This window comes from Cherax quadricarinatus, chromosome 35 (assembly GCF_038502225.1).
Source record: "Cherax quadricarinatus isolate ZL_2023a chromosome 35, ASM3850222v1, whole genome shotgun sequence".
Lineage (NCBI taxonomy): Eukaryota > Metazoa > Arthropoda > Malacostraca > Decapoda > Parastacidae > Cherax > Cherax quadricarinatus.
Genome location: NC_091326.1, coordinates 1,247,102 through 1,270,518, shown reverse-complemented (window position 1 = coordinate 1,270,518; position 23,417 = coordinate 1,247,102). Strand labels below are relative to the sequence as shown.

The 23,417-nt window shown below is 38.0% G+C and overlaps 1 protein-coding gene across 3 annotated transcripts in view; it reads left to right on the top strand.

Annotated features, from left to right (window-relative positions):
- Positions 1-23,417, top strand: part of snama (something that sticks like glue) — a 101,333-nt gene that overhangs the window by 23,491 nt on the left and 54,425 nt on the right. The window lies entirely within an intron of this gene.

Genomic DNA, 23,417 nt, shown 5'->3' with positions numbered 1-23,417 from the left:
GACACATTGCTCTTAATTTGCCATCTTGCAGGTGTGATCCTTAGAACCATTAGCATATATGTTAAGATGCAGCATAAACTACCGTAGCACCATTTGTTTTATGATAATATAAATTGCTAATACAAATTTCATATGATTTTGTGGGATGCTCATTTCTTACTAGGGTAAATTCTCAGTTTAAGAGTCTTTGGATATATGTTACAGAATCTCTTGAGCTATTTGATTATGAAACATCAGGTAAGTTCAGTGTTTACAAAATTGTCCATTATGTTACACTTGTGACATCATGTCTCCATCATGATTGCCACTGCTGGCCACCTACTTTCCCTATTAATCCCTCAAATGCAGGGTTTTCTAGTGTAAATGCCATTAGAATGACATTTAAGGAAATAGTTATGTGTATTTGTAACCCTTTCCTGTGTTCTTATTAACCCTTTGACTGTTTCAGGCCCCTCTCTGAAACTGTCATTCTATGTCGCTCAATTTTTGAAAAAAAAAAAAATTATTTTTTCTTATGAAATGATAGAGAATCTTTTCCCGATGGTAATGACACCAAAAGTTCGAAATTTGGTCGAAAACTCGTGGAATTATGCTCCCGCGAAGTTAGCGGTCTCGGCGACATGTGCGTATCGGCGATTTCGCCGACTTTGAGCCCAATTTTCAGCCAATTCCATTGTTCCAGTTGACCAAACTCATAGCTATTTCTTTAGAACTCCATTTTATCTATCAGCTGACCACAAGAAACCTCCCATTTACTAATTTGGACTACCCAATATGGTGGTCAGAAATTGGCAATTTGGCCAATTTCACACAAAATAAAAAAGATGCCAATTTCAAAATAGGGTCCAGAATAAACAAGGTAGACATTCGTGGCACTAAAATAACATATGCTCTGTTCATTAGTCACATCTCTAGGCCCCTCTTATATTATTATTGCTTTCTATTTTGATTTTTTATTCATACAAAAAAATACAAAATTTACTGTTATGCAGACGACTGCATTATTGTAAAAATGGTATAAATAATATCAGTGCACTAGTAAAAGAATATTAGACTCCCCAGTTGACGTGTATTGGACGTGTGGTGTGATTTTTTTACTCTTGAACATTGGTAAAAATCGAACATTTCCGCTACTTTGAGCTCAGTTTCAAGGTCGTTTTCATCATAAAAGTAATGAAAATCATCTCTATTTCTGTAATATGTTTTCCATTTTATCAACTAAGACCATGAAAACGCGAATACAACGATAAATACTATACGAAAATACACCTCAAAGTCGGCGTTTTATTCCAAAAAAACGATCAGAGTTTTTTTTTCTCATTACGCACTGTGTGCTGCAGGATTTTTTTTATGTGGTGCACACTGACCACACAGACCCATTCTCTCACATGTGGGCCTACCAGCTTTCTCCCACTTGATTTGAAGCCGCTAGAATTATTGAGTATATATACGTCAGAAACATTGGCTCGTAAGACGTATTTATACGTCGAAAACAGTCAAAGGGTTAATTTGTCTTTTTTTTATATAAGTCATATTGGCTAGTATAAAACAATAATAATATAATGGGATACAAAATATTCCATTCTCACTCCTTTCCTCCTCTGTCCCTTTTAATGCTGCTTCATTTAGAATGTTTCTCCAGTTTAGTTTAAGCTTCACACAATACCTGGTCTGTTCTTGTTTATTGTGTCTCATTGTTCTGTTCTTTGAGATTAATTAATTTATGCTTACAAAGTATATTTGCTGTGCTGCACAAACTTTATATCTAATTTATGCTTACTGTATTTGCTGTGCTGTGCAGTCTTTATATTTACTTAGGCTCTAGTTGTTTCTATTGATCGTGATCTATGTCAGTTCATTCTCTGTTCAGTGTTTTGATGAGCCTAGAAGCAAGAGTATACCCTCTTCTTTTGCAAGTAACTAGTAAGCAAATGTGGTTGAGCATGTTTCTTGGTTCTTCACAAGAAGTTTATAATAATTCTGAAAAATGTGGAGAAATGTGCCATCAAACAATTTGGTTTCAGTTCAGCAGCATCATGTATGTCCAAACCATTACTATGTTGTCATAAATTATACAGAGGGTAAATAGGCAGAGTGCACCTGTTTTTTAAAAGAATCATTAATTTTTCATGAAAGGCTAATCTTCAGAATATAACAAAAGTGGTTTAAACAGTAAGCTATTATTAAAGATTTCCAAAAAAATAAGAAAACAGTTCCTGGAAAAAAATATCCTTGAGGGAAAAATGCTATTAAAATAAGGTCTCACATGGTTCATTACTTGCCCCAGCAATATTTTTAATTTTATATAAGTTGTAAGCTATAAAAAGGTAACTACTGTAAGTGAATGTCTTTGAGTATGTTGCAATTTCTGTATACAAATTGGAAATAAAATTGACAAAAGGCCTACAAGATGATATAGATAATTATTTAAAGTGGAGGGACAAAGAATCCCATGAAATATATTTTGTGATAAAATTTTGAAAACATTGAAAAGAGAAAAGATTTTGATGGTGGAATGCTAAAAAAAACACTTTGCAGCATAGGTTTAGCCAAAGGTAAAATAAGCAGTCGTAGTACAGAGTTCTTGCCCAAAACAATCTAAAATAGAAAAGGTAAGGTACTACAGCTACAAAATGGCTCCTGCAGTTAAGAAATACAATTAACTTTGAAAAAATTAATTCCTTGAGATTGGCCTAATAAGCAGATGGGGGAAAAACAAAAACAAACTCTATACAATATCATTAAAATATGAGAAAATGCATAAAAAGATATTGTGGTATTAATGAAGGCTAAAAAATTGTACATCTGGAGAATGTACCGAGATATTTTACTGCATGTATAAATTCAAATTTTCCAAATACAGGAAATGCCTAAAATTACTGGGAACACCACTATTTTACTGCATGTATAAATTTAAATTTTCCAAATACAGGAAATGCCTAAAATTACTTGGAACACCAAAATTCCTTGAAGTTGCACTCTGTAGTGCAGGTGAGAAAGATACAATGTACACATGGAATGATATGATGGACTGATTGCAAAAATGTACACTTTGCATAAAAACACAAGGCATAGTAGACTGGAAAGCAGAAATGCAATAAATATTCATCCAGTATAAATGGTGAAAGACTCCAGTGTCCTCCTTTTAAATACAGTAGTACATACCTTGGTACTCGAACAGCTCCCAACTCTAACAATTCGATATTTGAACGCTTTGTTAAAAAAATCACTGGTAATTGACCGTTTCCTCAGCACTCAGCCAAACAATGTATGTCAGTCTCCCTGCAGTTGTCATTCAGTGCAAAACCTTGCTGAACTTTGCTGTAAACTATTGCATGTTTCTTCGCATTTTTTTTTTATAATGTTTGTATAAATAAGTCACCATAGGGCCTAAGAAGAATAGTGATAACAGCCAACCAAAAAGAAAATTGGGTAGAGTCACAATAGAGAAAAATTTGTTCGGTGCTCGAACATATCGGCACTCAAACAGCTTTCAAGTACCGAGGTACTACTGTATTAGGGGAATTACTAATTACCAGAATAATTGTTGATGATTTGGACCTTCCCGTATTGGGTCTACATTTTATTGACCTAATAAAACTGTGTGAATTACAACTGTTTTAGCTTTGAGGGGGACACATACAAACAGCAGTTTGGCTTAGTCATGATTTCCCTCATTATTATTTCATCCCTTACTAATTTACACATGGAACATCTGGAAGCCACCTGCATACCCAACATTTCTCCCAAACATGGTAGATGTCATGGTCATTGTACTACAGAAGTTTCAACATAAACAGCATCCTGAGCACTTAACAGTCTAGAATCAATCATTGGATTCACAGTAGAAGAGAAGAGAAAAAAATAATTATTTCTTAATACATGTGTATTACTCCATATGAGATTGGAGAGACTTCTGTTCCAAGTCTTCAGGAAACCCATGTGCAAGAATGTTTTGATACACTTCTCTTCCCATCATGACAAGACCAAGAAAGGTATTGTGACTGGATTTTTGCTTAGAGCTTCTAAGATTTCCAGCTTGCAGTACCTGAAAGAAGAATGTGAATATCTTGATTGATTGAAGGAAGGTGCATGCATCTCATCAGGAACAACATAAGCAGTGCAACAGACCCACTTCCCAGATATTAATATAGCTGTTAAGGCATCATTGCTGATGATGGTTTGTCATATGCAGTTAGCTACCAATGCCTCAACCTCCATCAAAGACTTAGTGAAAAATTAGGATCAAACAAATACAGTGCCATCACTAAGGCTGGCTTATACTATATCGTAATTAGTGGAAATTGCAACAAAAAATATTTAAGGAAAACATCTTGAACACTAGAACTCTGATTTCAAGGACACCAATATTTCTGCAGCCAGGACTACCATAATAATGCCTGAGTATACCATGAAACAGCACAGGGACACATCAAGAAGGTCAAGGAAATCAAACTGATAGTGTATGAATGTGAATTGTGTAGTGTGTTTGGAAGCATTCATAATAACAGTCACCAATACCTTACCACAGGAGTGAGGTTGCAGTAGTAAAGTATATATCCAGAGCCTTGACCAAACAATATTTACCCATTTATAACTCAGATGATATCATGTTATAACAGGCAACACTTAGGAGGTCTTCCAGCATATCCTGGGTAGATGGCATTCACTCCTCCTCTGATATGTTAACCCCACTTTTAACTTTGTTCATCTGGTCTCTTGTACTATAAATATATAAATATATATATATTTTATATATATATATATATCTATTGCTTATAACTATTTTGTATTAGGAATGAAGAAGTTTTTTGTAGTGTAATGTTTCCTCAGTAAATGTCTTATCAGTGCATATGTCTTTTACCCAAGACATGTCACTGTTACCATACCAGTTCCACCAGTTAACCCTTAACTGGTTTTAAGAGGAGCTTCATAAGTTCCTTAAGGAAATTTCTAATCAACTGGGCAGTTTTCTTTACAGTGAAGAGCTCTTGAGTCAAGGAATTGGAGCTACTCTCCCCTTCCTTTGACTAAATCTGATTACCTAACATTCCTCAGGCACTGTATGACCCCTAGGGTTTTGTGCTTTCTCATGAATAACATGGTCCTTAGATCCAGTTGTGTTCAGTGACCACCATCAGCCAGACTAGTTAAGTTTTCAATAGGGAGACATTTGGGCTTATATTTTTTGTAAATGTAATAACAGTAGGCTTAACCTGGGACTAGGCCATTGGCAGTGATCCCTGGAACCAACTGTAATGTCAGTTAAATCATCCTTACGTGTTCATAGCACCTTCAGATTTTTTTGCGAATATTTTTTGTAAATGTAATAACAGTAGGCTTAGCCTGGGACTAGGCCATTGGCAGTGATCCCTGGAACCAACTGTAATGTCAGTTAAATTATCCTTACGTGTTCATAGCACCTTCAGATTTTTTTTGCAATCATTTCGTATTCTTTGTATAAATTATGCCGCATCCACAAACAGTGACATACAGGAAATTATCTAGTGGGTTAGAGCAGCAGCACAGACCAGAGAACTGATCCTCAGAGAGCTCTCGTTATTTTTCTTCAGTCTGAGCCTCCATGACTTAACCTTTTGTCACTTGTTTGTTTATTCAGTGAAGTACCCTGCCTTGATATCCCAGAAAAATTTATGGCTTGTAAGTTACTTGCCTGTGAGGCACCACATCAGTGGTGTAGTAACAGTCCACAATTATGCCGTGTACTTGCCTTACCCTTCTTATTGTCCAGTATTTCTCATTCTTTCATTAAAATTAAAGTGCAGTATGCTATACATGTTTGTAGTCTGGAGCTTCTTGTCTGTCTATTCCTTGACTATTAGTATTATATTTGTTATTTAAAGATTTTGGTATATCCTGTCTCTAATATGGTATTGTAGAACTCTGGGATTGCTAAGCCATTCTCTCTCAATACAGTACTTAATGACAGAGTTCCGTTCCTAAGAGTAGGTCAGTAAACGAATTGGTTGTTAAGCAAGGAGCATACTATACTGGTAGTGGGTTTGTGTCAACCATCTTTAGATATTGTTTTAATGTCACCTTTGCACCATTTATAACAATTTTAGTATATTTTTAAATGTTTATACAGTAGTGTACTGTATAATGTAATAAGCAGAATATTGAAAATCAGCTCTAATATACATTATTTAGGTATGCATACTGGTCAGAGAGCTGGTTGTAAGTCTGAGCAGTCGTTAAATGAGCACTAAGTCGTTAAGTGAGGAGACACTGTATTCAGTGAGATCTTTTCCAAAGCTTTAAATTAATTATAATAAAGATGGGACACCACACTCACCATGCTACTTCACAAAGGGGTGTACTGTGCACCATGATCTATGCTGCCACCATACAGGTCTCCTTGCACATTCGCGAGTTCCACTTTCGCAGGCTTCGAACATTTGCGAATGCCCAGCTGCGCGATCATATTTAAAATACATGTATGTCATTACGTATGTTACTAATTGTGGCGATGGCAGAGTTTGTTTGGAGATAGGACAAGATAGTCCTTCAATATGACACTAATATCAGCTCTACGGCTTATTTATCTATCATAATTCATCTAATATGACATAATAAACAATATTAATAACATAGAAACATGACATATACTCTAGAATGAATAAAATATCTCATTAAGTATGTCACAAGTGTTGCTGTGTTGTTGTTGTTGGGTGTAGAAGGGCCTTTGAGAGCATAAGCCATACATAGTGGTGGTGAAGGCAGCAGCAAATTCCATAGAGACGACTGTGTTATCAGTCGCCCTATATAACTCCAGCAACATTGGAGGAATTAGGTTCGTGCTGTCCTTTTTCTATCGATTAATCGCTTAACTTACTTGCTACACTGTTAATACTACACTTTATCACTGGCTGGCGCTATAGCCTTTATTGACTTGTGCTGCTTTATTATCGTACATTTCGTAGAATCACTGAAGAAGGCACATTCTCCCCTCTCTCTTCCTCCTCCACTTTGGTACTCTGCTACGAGTTCTTTCTTGAATTCTGTAATCTTTCTCACCTTTACCAAAGGGCTGGCACTAGTACAATATTTTACAATGTTTTCATGTCTCTTATGATTGTTCATGGTTCAATAGGTTAAGGAAGCCGTATTGTTAGGCTAAGTAAATGCCATTATTATATTTCCCAACAATATATTTGTGCACCAAACATTTGCGATTTTTCAACATTCGCGGATTTCTTGATCCCCTGACCCTCACGAATTTGGAGGGAAACCTGTATTTCACTCAGAAAGTGTGTGAAAATTTGAGTCTGGGTACTTTTTGATAACACCTTGTAATAGCTCAGAATGTCAGTCTACTGCTGTTGATTGTCTTCCATCTGCTGCTGTCATGCCAGTTACCTGAGCATGCCATTATATGTACCAGGCTTACTCATTGATATACTTGTTTCATTAATTTTTCCCTTTCTGCCCTATTTGCTTAATTTTACCATTTAAACAATTTAAAATTGTTCAAACATATACATTATTCACAAGTCTCTAGGTAAACACCAATTTGCTTGAATGTTCTGTTGTCTGCCTTGTTAACTCTTATCTACATATAGTACATAAAGCTTACAGTACTCTTGTGTCAGTTGTCCAAACTCAACCTTTGTCTGGTTTAGTGTTAGTAATTAATCATTAGTAATTACTCATTAATTTATACAAGTCCCCCACTTTTTTTCATTTTGCATGAATGAAGTGTTTGTGTGTAATATTACCTTCAGAGGGGTGCCTTGATGCTGAAGGGCATTTTATCCAAGGAATTGAAGCTCTCATCCCCTTCCATGGATCAAATCTGATTACCTCTCATTCTCCAGGCACACTATGATCCCTATAGGTTTAGTACTTCCCATGAATATACTAAATGGCATTTTTCATGTGGATTTGGATACACTTGGTTTGATGTTCTGGTTTTATTAATTTGTTGGCAGTAAGATGATAAATTATTCACCTTCCACATTTTTCATAGTAAAATTTAGATTATGAAGTTTGTCATGTCCTGGATAGGGAAGTATTCTTTATTATCTACTAACCAATAAAGTATACATATGCAACTGTAAATAAATACAGAAATTAAACCATAGTTTTATTCTGCATAACAAAACTTTCTTGAATTTTTTTTTTTGTGTGTGTAATTTGTTTTATAATTGCGGATTTCTTTTTCATCCCTTTAATAATTTAAAGAAAAGGCTGGGTTCAAGTAGCATAATGCTGACAGTATTGAAAAAAAAAGATAAATGGCAGAGCAAGTTTTTACTGGGACAATGTTTGGCTCTGTATAGGGCAAATGTTGTCCCAATAAAAGCTTGTTCTGCAACATATTTCTTCAGGTATGCAGAGATAAACTTGGAGGATTAAATTTTAATTACAGGTACTTTTTCAGCTACTTGGAGTAATTAGCATTATCCATAAAATACCACCCATGACTCTCAAAATATATCTGTATAGTAAATATATTAGGATTTGATTTTAGTTGCACATTTTAGGTTTGACTCTATAATCCTCTCAGCCATGAAAAGTTTTTGTGTGTGTTATTTAAACCTAATGCTGTGTATGGCTAAAGTAATTGGTTTACTTTTAGCACACTTCTTGTATGTAAAAACAGTCATTACACCTCACTAAATATATTTAATAAAATGACAGTACTCTGTTACATAATATTTTCCAAGTAAATACCTGTGCAGAAAGTGAGAGGTAAGTTTTAAATGTCAAATGTTTTATTGTAGACAGAAATATGTTGTGCAATCTCATGGAGTAAATAATACTGTAATTGAGTAATTAGCTGATCTTAAAAAGATAGTTTATAATTGGCAGTTTATATTTTTTATCCACTCATTAATGGGCATAACATTTTTACTTGTAGCATGTATCTGTATTGTACATGTATTCACTGGGTTACAGTAACATTTGTGTTATAGAGGCAGTAGGGGTACCATATGCAATACACATTTGTTGCTCTCTTGAATGAAAATTTGAGAATGCCATGGTAGATTTACTTCATATTTAAGACATGTACAGTACAGGTATAAACTTCATCTTTTGAGGCATGCTTTATTATTTTTGCGCTGTGTAATATCAAGTGGAGACTTTTGCCAAATGTCAGGAAGTTTTAATTTCCAAAATTTTATCTTGTAATAAAGACTATTTTTTTTAACAGCACTGATCACTAATCTGAGATTTAAAAAGAAAAAAAAAAACGGATCAAGTATGGTATACTTAATCCGAAAAAAATAAAATTTCATTATAACTACTGTATTTTACCATGTTGAAGATACTATTTTTTCCCCAAAATAAGTAGAAAATTTACCCAGTGTTTTGGAGGCTGAAGACTTAAGTTGTTCATAGGCCTCAACCTAGGCCTAGAGAAGTGTTTTGATATTAGTAATCTAAGCTCCTGTTTATGACCCAATAATGAATTTTGTAAACTATTTTGTATAAAATATAGAATAAATAACAAAAATAATCACAAATAATCATAAAAATTCATTGAAGCTTAGCAGCAGTAAGCTAAGGTGAACCAGGCGAAGGAGTGGGATGGACTATGGTAGTATCAGTAGACTAATTCACCTGTTTACCGTCAAACCACCCGGCAATAATATTTTTACTCACCTCAAACGATTCTGATATTAAGGGAGCATTATCAGATATAATAAGCATAGGTTTGTGTTGGTCGTGTTGCAGTACAACAGTACTCTCATTAAATAGTAAAGTCAATAAACGTAAAAACATAATCACAAAGTTTATAAAATGCATGAAAAAATTATCGCAAAATCATTATGCAGTCCTAGCCATAGACATATCCACTTGCACGCATCAAGACAGTGACTCTGTGAAGGAAAAGAACACAAGTCACGTGAGTGATTGTGTCCTGCAAATGTTCAATTGCAAGGACCCCAGTTGAAATAAGCACTTGTCTGACTTTTTTGGGTTATCCTGGTGGGTAATCTACACATGTTACTATGTATGATAATTTGTATAACTGTGTTTATATGTACCTGTAATAACTTGCACATATAAATCATACTTTGTGTTAGGAGAAAAGAGTAATAACTTACACATAGGAATCATACTTTGTGTTAGGAGAAAAGAATAATAACTTGCACCTGTAGGCAGGTTAGTCACTAACTTGACGTTGCTTGAAATTGTCAGAGTTGTCAGGTTTTTCTACTTCAAAAGTATTTACATTTACAACATTGTAGTTGCTTTCTAATGCATTTTGAAATTTCATTTATTACACTCAGGCTTTTTTTCTTTGTGATGTGTATTGTAAACTATAGAAATTTTCAATATTTATACTGCTAAAATTAGCACAGATAATGGACTGAGGATTATGATAAATTTGTCATGTACCTTACAGTAAAGTTTGGGTGGCCCAACAGAAACTTATTGTGGGATCCTGATGTTCCATTTATTTCCATGCAGTTTCTCTAAAATTGTGGAATTGCCCCCTATGGAATCATATGGTGAACATTGAAAATCATTGGTGTACTCTGTATATATTATGTATCTGTGTACAACACACAGTTCTTTTAGTCCATCATTTAGGAATTAAAGCATGTAATGGAGGAGTATGTTATACGTATATGCTTCTAAACTGTTGTATCTAGGCACCTCTGCAAAGACAGTGATTATGTGTGAGTGAGGTGAAAGTGTTGAATGACGAAAGTATTTTCTTTTCGGGGATTTTCTTTTTGGGTCACCCTGCCTCGGTGGGAGACGGCCAACTTGTTGAAAAAAAAAAATAAGGGTGCAGGTAAAATGTGGATTAAAGGCCTATCGTATGCAATAAGTCATTAAGGCTGCAGTCAGTCTCACACTAAAATTAGTAAATAAAGTAAATTCTGTTTCTTGATGCATATACCTTTTAGTTTGTCAGGTTTAAGACTGAAATTCACCCAGACACTTAACCCCTAAACTGTCCAAACGTAGATCTACGTTTTTACGCGTAGCTCTCCGACCTTTATTTTCCCCATAAGGAAGAATGTAAAAAAAAGGTAGATCTACGCTCGGAGCTCTACGCGAACGAACGTAGATCTACGTTTGGACAGTTTAAGGATTAATAAAGTACCAAGTTGACTGTACAGTACTTTAAACCCTCAGAGGCTTATATTAAGAGTATAATTAGACTTTTTTTTTTAGTCATCAGTGTAGCCAGAAATATACCTCTCATCTAGGAGGGTGATAATCTATGATTATTTAGTGAAATATATAAAGAAAATTTGGGAATATGATTATATGGCTGTTTAGTTTTCTTTGCTGAAGGGTTGTGATGGCCCTAGTGTCTTGTATACACAATTATAGCTGGTCTGGGATCTTCTATCAGTACCCTGTGTTATGCTCCATTTCATTCTTGCAAATATGGTCTGCTTCACTTAAATCTATTAAGTTTTGAGTTTATATTAATTATTAAGGAACTGGACTTATTGTATGTAGGTAAATAGTATAGTAAAAACAAAAGAGGACTTCAGATGCCAGTCAAAAAATTCAGTTTTTCTGATTGTTTTTCACATACTCCATTGAGTTGATATAACACACTAATAAGTTACTCTAGTTGTGGACTGGAACATGTGAGAGTGTTAATTTGGTCTCCAGTATACTTGACAGATTGGTAGGTAAGACACATAGGCAACAGTTAGGTAACTATTCCAAAACATTCCTCCTACACAGTAGGCTTCTTCAATCGAGTACAGAAAGTAGGCAGGAGCCGTAGAGATGTGAAGATGATATCAGTCCATCACCCTTGATTTGAGGTTGTCAGTCCCTCAGGCTGGAGAAGAGTTCTGTTTCACAGTCTGAAACAATACCATTTTGATATTGATATTGTTTCAGACTATGGAACAGAACTCTTTTCCAGCCTGAGGGACTGACAACCTCAAATCAATAGTGATGGACTGATAACATCATCTTCACATCTCTACGGCTTTTATTTTAATCTCTACAGATTTTATTTTAATAATTTTAATGACACTGATATTTTCAAAAGGTAAAGCAAGGCATATTTTTTTTTTTTTAAGAATAATTTTTCTTAAATTTGATCTTAGGAACTAATATTTATATTAGTTCCTTAGCAAATTAAACTAACTTTGGTATAAAGTTTGTAATAAAGCAAATTAATCTAACTTTGGTAAAGTTTGTATTATAGCATACAAACTAACTTTGGTATAAAGTTTGTAATAAAGCAAATTAATCTAACTTTGGTAAAGTTTGTACTATAGCATACCTTAATTCTTCTCATCCTACCTAAGATAGCCTTAATTTAGATAATATTAATGAGCAACAATTATCCTAACTTTTGCAAATTTTGCTTAGAAAGCACAACACATGTGCAGTAGAATTTGGTATGTGTACATGTATAATCATCCCATCGGATTCACAGGTTTCTTTGTTTGGGAATTGCAGTTATGCAGCGTATTTACTAAAGGGCAGCCAGCGAATAGATTCAGTTATCCAACATTTTTTTCTGGCTCAGTGGCTCTCCCAGACTCAAACCTCTCTCTCTCTCTCTTCTGATCATTATTTCTTATGACTGTCAATATTAACCACATTAGTGTAATATATTGTAAACATATGGTCTCTGAGGTATAACATATATACAGTATATGGAGATAAGGTTTCATTGAATTGGAACTCTTGGTCTGCATGTGGGAGTTCCTTATGCTACCAGGTTAAGCTACATAACTAGATTTCCTATTGAACATACTTTCTCATGGTGAGAAATGGCCGATGCTTTTAAAAATGTTATATATTGTGTGTGGGGAAGGGGACATATAGTTTATGTGGTAAAAATGATACATAAATTACCTGCACATAGGAGACTGAAACTTATGACAATGTTTCATTCCAAGTTGGACCACAAACTAGTCACAGAGAGGTGTGAAGAGAAGGGAGCAAGAGTATATATGAGAAGAAGGTGGGGGATGGGGGTGGTGGTAGTAGTAGTAGTATAGCAATGATGTAAGTGCAGTAAGAAAATAATAGTTGTAGTGAAACAAGGGACAGAAAGTGGAGTGTTAGCGAAGAAATAGTAATAATAGTGGAGGTTGTCTAGAGAAACAAAAGAATAGAAGAACACTACAGGGGAGCTAATGGAACATGGGAGTAGGACAAAATCCCTGTGGAAAAAACCCCATAGAACAGAACACACTTAGGCAGAAAACAGGAAAGGCAATGAAAATATAGGAAAGATAAAAGGTAAGGGAGAAGAAGACATTAACCCTTTGACTGTTTCGGTCATACATGTATATATACGTCTTACAAGCCACCGTGTTTGACATATACTACATACTCAAAAATTCTAGCGGCTTCAAATCAAGCAGGAGAAAGCTGGTAGGCCCACATGTGAGAGAATAGGTCTGTGTGGTCAGTGTGCACCATATAAAAAAAATCCTGCAGCATACAGTGCATAATGAGAAAAAAAAAACTCCGACCATTATTTTTGGATTAAAACGCTGACTTTGTGGTGTATTTTCGTATAGTATTTATGGTTGTATTCTCGTTTTCTTGGTCTCATTTGATAGAATGGAAAGCATATTATAGAAATAGAGGTGATTTTGATTGATTTTAATATGAAAAGAACCTTGAAATGGAGCTCAAAGTAGGAGAAATGTTTGATTTTTGCCGATGTTCAAAAGTAAACAAATGATGTCATTGTCCAATAAATGTCCAGCTAGCTATTCTAATATGCATTGACGAATGGGTTGACATTATTTATACAATATTGCAGTAGTCTGCATAACAGTAAATCTTATATTATTTTTTTTTTTTGTTTTTTGAATAAAAATTCAAAATAGAAAGCAAGAGTAGTATCAGAGGGGCCTGGAGATGTGACTGATGAACAAAGAAAATATTATTTAAGAACCAGGAATGTCTGCATTGTTCATTCTGGACCCTATTTTGAAACGGGCATATTTTTTAATTTGCATGAAATTGGCCAAATTGCAAATTTCTGACCACATTATTGGGTAGTTGAAATCGGTAAATGGGCAGTTTCTTGTACTCAATCAATAGAACAAATGGAGTTCTAAAGAAATAGCTATGAGTTTGGTCAACTGGAACAGTGGAATTAGCCGAAAATAGGGCTCAATGTGGGCGAAATCACTGATTCGTAAATATTGCCGAGGTTGCTAACTTCGCAAGAGTGTAATTCCGTAAGTTTTCCATCAAATTTCTTTCTTGTGGTGTCATTACCATTGGGAAAAAATTCTCTGTCATTTCAAAGAATTTTTTTTTTTTCTAAAATTTTTCGACACCAGGAGACACCTCAGGATTTGGGGTTTCGACAGTCAAGGGGTTAAGATCAGGTCAAGTCATATGTGTTCTGAAGGTTGGAGCATTTGACAATGTAGTGACAAAAGAAGACATCTACAGAGACAAAAGCCAGAACTAAGATTCATATTTGGAATGTTGTGTATAAGGGATGCTTCAACAAGACTGTTTGTGAAGGCTAGAAGGTAGACAGTTTTGGCAGAGGACCAGTTACTAGGATGACTGTGATCTCAAAGATGACAAAAAAGCATTATTAGTGTCAGCAATGCTAACACTTTTTTTGTAAGTCTGTCAGAAAGAGAGTAGCCAGTTTCTCCAAGGTTTTGGAGAGAACAAGAGGAGCAAGAAATGGAGTAGATTTTGGAAGTATTTTGGCAAAAAGTAAGTTTGATGTCTAAAGAACAGAGTGCTGTTAAGCTTTAGAAGACTGAAGATGTAGGGAAGGCAAAGGAGAAGATAGTTTTGGAGAGAAGTAATTATGTTCAGCATGTGAGTTGGCAGAGTTTATGAAATTGTGAAGGGTAGCCAAGGCGAGACAACAAACTGAAAAAAAAAAAAATTCTGAGTTAAAAATGTTGAGAAACTCCCTCCTTCCATTCCATCATTCCCTTTCCTCCCCCTCTCCTCTATATAGGCTTCCTTCCCTTTGCACTTCTCTGTGTAACTAGTTAATGGTCCAAGTTGGACCAAAAATGTCGTCATAAGTTTCAGTCTCTTATGTACGGATTACTTGTGTATTGTTCCAGTCATGGTATTGTGCCTTTTTATTCTTTATGGCAAAAACAACAAAAAACAGTACATTAGAGAATAAACTTTCTTACAACCCACAATGGCTACAAATAAGAAGTGTGATGTCTGCCACCTGAAAGTAACCAAATAGCCAAAAACAGCACAAAGATATAATTTACACCAGGAAAATCTTGGAGGGATTGGGCCCAAATCTGCACATAAAGATTGCTCCCTACGAAGGCAAGAGGCTCAGCAGATGGTGCAAAATACCCCCAATGAAAAGTACGTGTGCCATGAGATAAGTACAAGAGTTCCAAGGCTTTTCAACAGCTTCCCACCATACATAAGGGGGGATACCATCAGCCCCTTGCTGTCTTCAGGAGGGAACTTGATAGGTTTTTCAAGTCAGTTCCTGATAAGCTGGGCTGTGGTTTGTATGTTGTACTGTGCAACAAGCAGTAACCGATTGGATTTTCAGACCTTTATTCACCAGGCAGCCTGGTCTAGGCTTGGGCCATGGAGGCATTGACCACCCTGGAAACATCCTTCAGGTATCCTTTGGTGATTCAGTAGTGCTTATTACTGGGGTATACCTCCATAGTAGTACAGTGGGACCTTGGTACCCAAACTTAATTTGTTCCAGAAGGCTGTTCGAGTATCAAACAAATTTTTCCCAACCAATTTTCTGTTTGGTTGGCTTTTATCACTAATCTTTGTTGACCCCCCTGGTGACTTATACAAATAATACAGTAGACCGTCATCTAACACGGTAGTTATGTTCCTGAAAAAGCAGTGTTAGACAAACTGAAGAACTTACTGGAAAAATAGGAATACATTCCTGGGAGCCCCCCAAAAAGCCAAACTTTTTTTTAGTCCTCCAGATCTTACAAAATAAAAATGAATATGTAATTGTAGTGCATTGTCGTGATATATTACTGCTTAAGACTACAAATGCAATAGAACTAATATTATTTCTTACCTTAAATTGTGAGTAATGGTGTTTGTGGATGATTGTGAAGAGTGGATATGGATGGTGTCGCCCTACTGGGCTGAGGTGGATGGTAGAGGTTCTGGTATAACAAATAACCTAGAAGCATGATAAAGACGCCCAAATTAATAAAAATCTAACATTATAGAGAGGTATTGTAGGTTGGAGGGCGGGGAGGGATAAAAAAAAAAGTGGCCACGACCATTACAGAAACATTAGGGGCCAGCTTTGAAAAAAAATTCAACTTTTTTATTTGTCAACCGATTGCGTTCCTTTTTGGTGTACTATTAGAAGCTTATATCAAACATGCTTTGCAGAAGTTTCAAAAATATCAGCCAAAAAGGAAATGAAATATACTATATATTATTTTTTCTGGTGTACTTTTTGTTTCTATGCTATTATTATATTGCCTTATGTCATATTAGATCAATTGTGATAGGTAAATAAGCCTTATAATTTATATTAGCGTGGGTATGGAATATTTTGTTGGCTGGTGTGTGTCGGCCATCTCAGCACTATTCCCAGGGGAGGTTCCTGATTGGTTCCTGGACCATATTAGCTCCACCCACTCTACCATGATCTCAGATGGTGAATTTGTATTATATTAGACATAAAGATATAAGAAAATGATAAACACGGGGAAAAAAAAAAGCCGCGTCAGCGCGCTTGCTACGCAATGCGCTGTCACCATGCATGTTATAAATGACTATAATTCCTTTTAGAAACATCGTATAATGATGATAATTATACCAGAGTGTAGCCAGAAAGTTCAGCTATTTTTTTTGTAAGAATAACTCAATTTTCATACTTTTTTTTCAATTTTTTTTTTTTACTCCATGCGGCGAAGTGTCGGGGCCCCTTAGGTGCTATGTGCTAAACATACACTCTTTTTCAGTAAGTCAGTCAAGTCAGTAAGTTATTCAGTCAAGTAAGTCATTCAGTCAAATCAGTGCCATGATTGCTTGGCAGATTTAACATGGCAATGAAAATAAGAAAATATGTATGTAAATAAACACAGCAAGCGTCCTGAGTATCGTCGTCCTACACATGTATGAACGGAACTGAAGGCTGGGAGGGTGGTGTGGGTGGCTGAGGGAGGCAGGGGAAGGCATGGCGGTAGGTCTCCCCCGTTGACATAATTCAAATTCAAATTCAAATTCAAAGTTTATTCTCTATAAGGATTACAATGCTGAGTTTACAGAATTTGGTTATTGTGTGGTTTACATGTAGTAAAATAATAATTACAGAGTGTACCACTAGAACACCTAGCATGGCTAGGCATTTTGGGCAGACTTAAATTAAATCTTAAGTTTAAAATATTACAAAATTATGAGGTAAGTTGGTATTATGGCTAAGTGACTAAATACTTGTTTGTGAGTTTAGAAATGTGAATGCTTTTGTTTTGGCACTATACATAGTTTCAGTATTGGAGTATCACAGGCCAACTTATGACTAGTTAAGATTCATTATTTTGAGATTGAGATTGATATTTCTGTTTATGGTCAAATGGGTGAGTGAGTGTAAGTGTTAACCACCAGGTGGTATTCGTGTAATTAGTTGACAGGGTGTATCAGGGAGATAAGATGTTTTCTGATGGTAGTTTTGAAGGTGATGAATGTGTCTGCAGTTTTAGAATTTTCAGGTAGGGTGTTCCAGATTTTAGGGCCTTTGACATACATTGAATTTTTGTAAAGGTTTAGTCGGACACAGGGAATGTCATAGAGATGTTTGTGTCTGGTGTTGTGCCTGTGGGTTCTGTCGCAACTATCAAGAAAGCGTTTTAGGTCAAGGTTAATATTGGAATTTAAGGTCCTGTAGATGTAGATTGCACAGTAGTAAGTGTGGATGTACTGAACAGGGAGTAAGTTTAGATCTATGAAGAGTGGGGGGGGGTGTGTTGCCAGGGATGGGATTTAGTGATTATTCTTGCTGCAGCTTTTTGTTGGGTTATTATTGGCTTTAGGTGTGTTGCTGCAGTTGAACCCCAAGCACAGATACCATAGGTGAGGTATGAATATATAAGTGAATGGTATAGTGTGAGAAGGGCAGTTTGCGGCACGTAGTATCGTATCTTGGAGAGGATCCCAACCGTTTTGGATACTTTTTTGGTTATGTGTTGGATATGGGTGCTGAAGTTCAGGTTGTTGTCGAGGTATAGGCCTAGGAATTTGCCCTCATTATGCCTGGCAATTAAAGTGTTGTCGATCTTAATGTTTATTTGCCCATCTCCTGCTCTGCTACCAAACATAATGTAGTAGGTTTTGTCAGTGTTAAGCGTAAGTTGGTGTAACCACAGACCATCCCACCCGGCAGCGCACAATCGTGCTATATCCAAAACATGCAAGACAAAACCATGTTAGACGACAGTCTACTGTATATAAATAACACCAAAAAATGTGAAGAAACTCAAAATAGTTACAGAGCAAAGTTCTGACAGGTTGTGTTTGTTTGGTCAAGTGCCGAGCAAACGCTCAACTACTGAGTGATTTTTTTTTTTTTGCGGAACAAAGCATTTAAATACCAAATTATTCAAGTACTGAGGTTCCACTGTATTACAGCAGTATTCCCACTGCTGCAGGAAGCATCATAGGAGGTCTAAATTTAGAGTAACTTGCAGTGTTAAAGCTAGGAAAGGAAGCATCTCAGTGTACTTCTTAACATGGTGCATTATTATGATTCAGAACCCAGAATATATTCTCACCTAAAGACTATATGGGGCATCTCCTTAGTTATGCTCATTGTGTATCTACTGTAATGCCTTTACTGTTGTGTTTTATTTCTTTTTATGGCTTTGAGTGCTGAATGACCACATTCAGTGTGTTCTGGAAATGCCACAACCTCTACTACTTTCACTGTTACGAAATATGATCAACCTAAACATAGCAGTTGATATCTCCTGATGCTGTATTTGTTCATGAGCTGGGTCTTCAATTGTGAGGTATCAGGTGTTTAATATTATCCACTCCAGATATTTGATATCTTGTTCCCTATATTCTGTACCGATAATACATCTTCAGGATGAAAATTCAAGAAAATTTACAAAATGAATAGGCTATGTGCCTTTTAGGTTCTCCAAGGATATATATGGGTGTATTAAGAAAGTAACAGAATTCTTTGTTATCCAGTATCCCATTTCCTGGATAATAAATTATAAAAATGGTAAGTTATGTTTTATAACTTTTAAATTGCATAATCTTGTGATTTCTATATTGCCATATTTATTCAGTGTAATATTGCTCCTTGCAGTTTACCTCTTCAAGGGGGGCTCCTTGGCGTGGTGCAGAGGCTCTTGGTCTGAGGAATTAGCCCTGTCGGTCTTCTTCCTCAGACCGAACCTAATTACCCCCCATTCTCCCCTCCCCTATCCCATCCTCCCCTTTTTCCATTCCTCCTCCTCCTCCCCACCCCTCCCTTTTGCCCTTCCTCTTTTTGGCCTTTGGGATTTCTCCCACAGGCGCGCTAGTTCCTAGGTAGGGGAAAGGACACCGGGGTCCATCCCATTCCGTTGAGGTTCTTGGCGGTGGCGTAGTTTGCCGTGGAATTTGGAGTGCCTGGAGATGTCCCGATCCCTCTCCGGTATCCCGGAGTAGCTTTGGGTGTCTTTCGGGCGATGGGTGTATCTCTGGAAGCCACCTTTCGGATTCCGGGGGTGGTGGCCGAAGGAGGTATGCTTTGTGGCGGATATCCGGCCGCCCTCTCTTTTGTCCACCGAGGTAGCTCAGCAGATGTGAGGTTGCTATCCCGGATTGCTGGTTTACTGGCATGAAGGGTAGGGTATGGCACGGGTTCCATGCTGCATCTGCGCTACTAGCGGTGCTGAGGTCCTCTTGGGCGCGGAGGGAGATTTCCGGCCCTTTCATTCCTCCTGGGAACTATTCCTCCCCGCTCCCCCCTTTTTTTATTCTTTTTTTTATTTTTATTTTCTTTTCTTCTTTCTTTTTTTTTCTTAAAAATAAAAAGCAAAGGAGTAACCTAACCATGGCAGCCCTAGTCCATGAACCCACTACCCCCGGGCCCTTTCTTGATACCGCACCCCATTCTGACCCTGCCTTGTGTTTAGATCACTCTTCGGACACTCCTGATGCCCCTGTACCTCTTGCTGGTGCTGTTTCCTCACCCGCTTCAGGTACAGGGGCTTCGACTGACTCCTTCGATTTGTCTGAACTCCGCTCTCCTTTGACTATGCTTCCGGCTTCTCCCTCTATGGTATGGCAATTTTTGAATCGCCCGCCCATTTCACGCCGGACCAACTCCGGTCCTACTCCTAAACGCCAACGTCAATCTCCTGATGATGCTCCTTCGTTACCTTCCCATTCTACTCGGAAAAGACCGACACGTCAAGCACTCCCTCTCCACGCTCAGTTTCGGACCACACAATGGACTAAATTCTTTACTTTAAGACCGACTTCTTCTTCTGCCTACCTTTCTGACCATAGTATTGGCAAAGCGCTCCTGCGTCATGTTGGTAGAGATATTTCATTTCATGCTCTCAAGAGCGGTATGCACATCGTCACTGTCCAGAATGCTACCCAAGCTCATGATCTCTCTCTCCTTTCGAATATCGATACTACTCCTATCACTATTGAAAAACATCTTTCTCTCAATTCTTGTAGTGGTACTGTCATTCTGCCCCATACCATAGTCCAACAGAATTTCCAGTCATGTGGCAATGACATTTTTGAACAGCTGGAACTCCAGGATCTCCCATTCCTCAAAGTAGATACTTATGTCCTTCCTGCCCGGGGGCGGAGACGTTACCCTTGCAATGTGGCTCGTTTAACTTTTGACAGCCGAGAACTCCCGTCCTCTGTATATGTCGCGGGACATCGGTTACAAGTTCGAAAGGTGATACCTACACCGCAACAATGTAGAAATTGCTGGCGTTTTGGTCACCCAGCAAAATATTGCAGATCTATGGTCGAATGCCCAGTCTGTGGTGCCGACGACCATTCTAATACATCTTGCAGTCAACCTCCATCTTGCCTTAATTGTAATGAAGCTCACCCTTCATACTCCCGCCGTTGCCAGGTCTACTTAAATGAACGTGAAATCCGTTGCCTCAAAGAGGCAGAAGGTCTCCCTTATGCTATGGCAGTTACTCATCTCCGCCTCCAAGGGAGACTACCCCGTGTTTCTTATTCTCGTGTTTCGAAACATCCCCCCACTTCTGGGGTCCCATCTTCTGCAGCCTCCTCTGTTGTTACCCCTCCCATAGCCACTACGGCATCTAATCCTTTTGCTGTCCTTGGCTCTGACGTCCCGACTACAACTCAGTCTGTTCTCACATCTTCGCGTCCTTCCTCACAAGCCCCAGTATCGACAAGACCTCGTACGACACCTAATACCAATCGCCCCTCTACTCAGAAGTCCAAAAAATCCACATTGCTCAAATCTTCTTTGCCCCTTCCTTCCCTTCTTCCACCTCCACACTTTACCTTTCCAGTCTCTGTACCTAGTTCTTCCCCTCTCTCTGGCTCTATTACAAGTGTGGAGATTCACCCTCCTCCTCGTACTATGCCTTCCACCCCCTTCCCCTCCCAAGTTTCTCCCTCTTCTGCCACCTCCCAGGTTTCTGCCTCTTCTGTCCCCCCCCCACACTTCATCTCCAGTCCCTTACACTCTTCCCTCCCCCTCTACTTTGGTACAGTCCATTACTGTCCCAATCTTTACTCACCCTCCTTCTATCTCCAATATGGTCTCCCATACATCTTTGAATTCAGAAACACTTGAAGCCATTTCAGAATATATTGCAGAGACTAAACCTTCAATGGACACTGATTCACTTCCTGTTCCTTCTCTTCCCTCTCCTCCATCTTCACAACCCCATTCTTCGCAACGCTCCGTTCCTTCGCTACTTGAACGTCTTCCAATGCCACCACACGTTGACTTTTCTAACCCCTCTAGTCCGTAGGTGCCTTTACCTACAGATTCCTGGTATTTTCTTCATCGCCAATCATGGCCTATTTACAGTGGAATATCCGCGTCCTCGGGTAATCGGGGTGAGCTTCAGATGTTGCTTTCCAGGTTTTCCCCTGTTGGTGCTTGCTTACAAGAACCAAAATTACACTCGGATGTTTTCCAACCTATCTCAGGCTATAATTTATTGTATTCTTTGGATCCTTTCTCAGATGGGACCTTTAATGAAAGTGCCCTTCTTCTATGCAATGATATTCCGTACTGTCAACTATTTGTCCTTACCTCGCTGCATTACACTGCAGCCCGTATCCACTTGAATAAGTGGTTTACAATATGTTCTTTATATCTCTCTCCTTCTCGAGCATTTTCTATCCCAGACTTTGCCTTTCTTGTTTCATCCTTACCACCACCACTTCTGTTACTTGGTGATTTTAATGCCCACCATTTCCTCTGGGGGGGTCTCATTGTGACTCACGTGGCATCCAGTTGGAGGCTTTTCTCGCCTCTCACCCCCTCCATGTTTTAAATACGGGTACTCCCACCCATTTTGATCCTCGTACTCATACTCTTTCTTGCATTGATCTATCAGTCTGCTCTTCCTCCACTGCACTAGACTTCACCTGGTCTGTTCTACCAGACTTATATGACAGCGATCATTTTCCAATCATTCTTACTTCTCCTTCCTATTCACCACCTTTCCGTAGCCCTCGCTGGCAATTTGATCGGGCAAATTGGGATCTTTACTCACACCTCACTGCTTTTAGTGAGGTTCCTTCTTCATCCTCCATTGATGAGCTCCTACACATCTTCTCGACGTCAGTTTATACCGCAGCTTCTCATTCTATACCCCAAAGCTCAGGCAGGCATTCTCAGAAGTGCGTGCCTTGGTGGTCTCCTGCTTGTGCTCGTGCAGTACGTTTGAAACGTGCTGCATGGGGCAGGTACCGGTACAATAGAACCGCTGAGAGACTTCTTGATTTTAAGCAGAAGCGTGCGATCGCTCGCCGTGTCATCCGTGAAGCTAAACGCACTTGTTGGCGAGACTATGTTTCCACCATCACCTCTGCTTCTTCTATGAGTGCAGTCTGGAAAAAAGTGAGGAAATTGAGTGGTAAATACTCTCCTGACCCGGCTCCTGTTCTACGGGTTGCTGGTGTTGATGTAGCAAACCCTCTCGACGTTGCCATTGAACTTGGCACACATCTGGTCCATATTTCCCGAGGGCTCCATCTATGCCCCTCGTTTCTTTCCTCAAAGTCTGCCAGAGAGTTAGTACCCTTGGACTTTTCTTCTCTCAGAGAAGAACAGTATAATGTGCCTTTTACACTTCAAGAACTGGAGGCAACGCTCTCAGCTTCCCGATCATCGGCAGCTGGGCCTGACGACATTCATATTCGTATGTTACAACATTTACATCGGTCAGCCCTTGTAGTCCTCTTACACCTCTTCAATCTTATTTGGGCACAAGGAGTTCTTCCCCAGCTGTGGAAATCTGCCA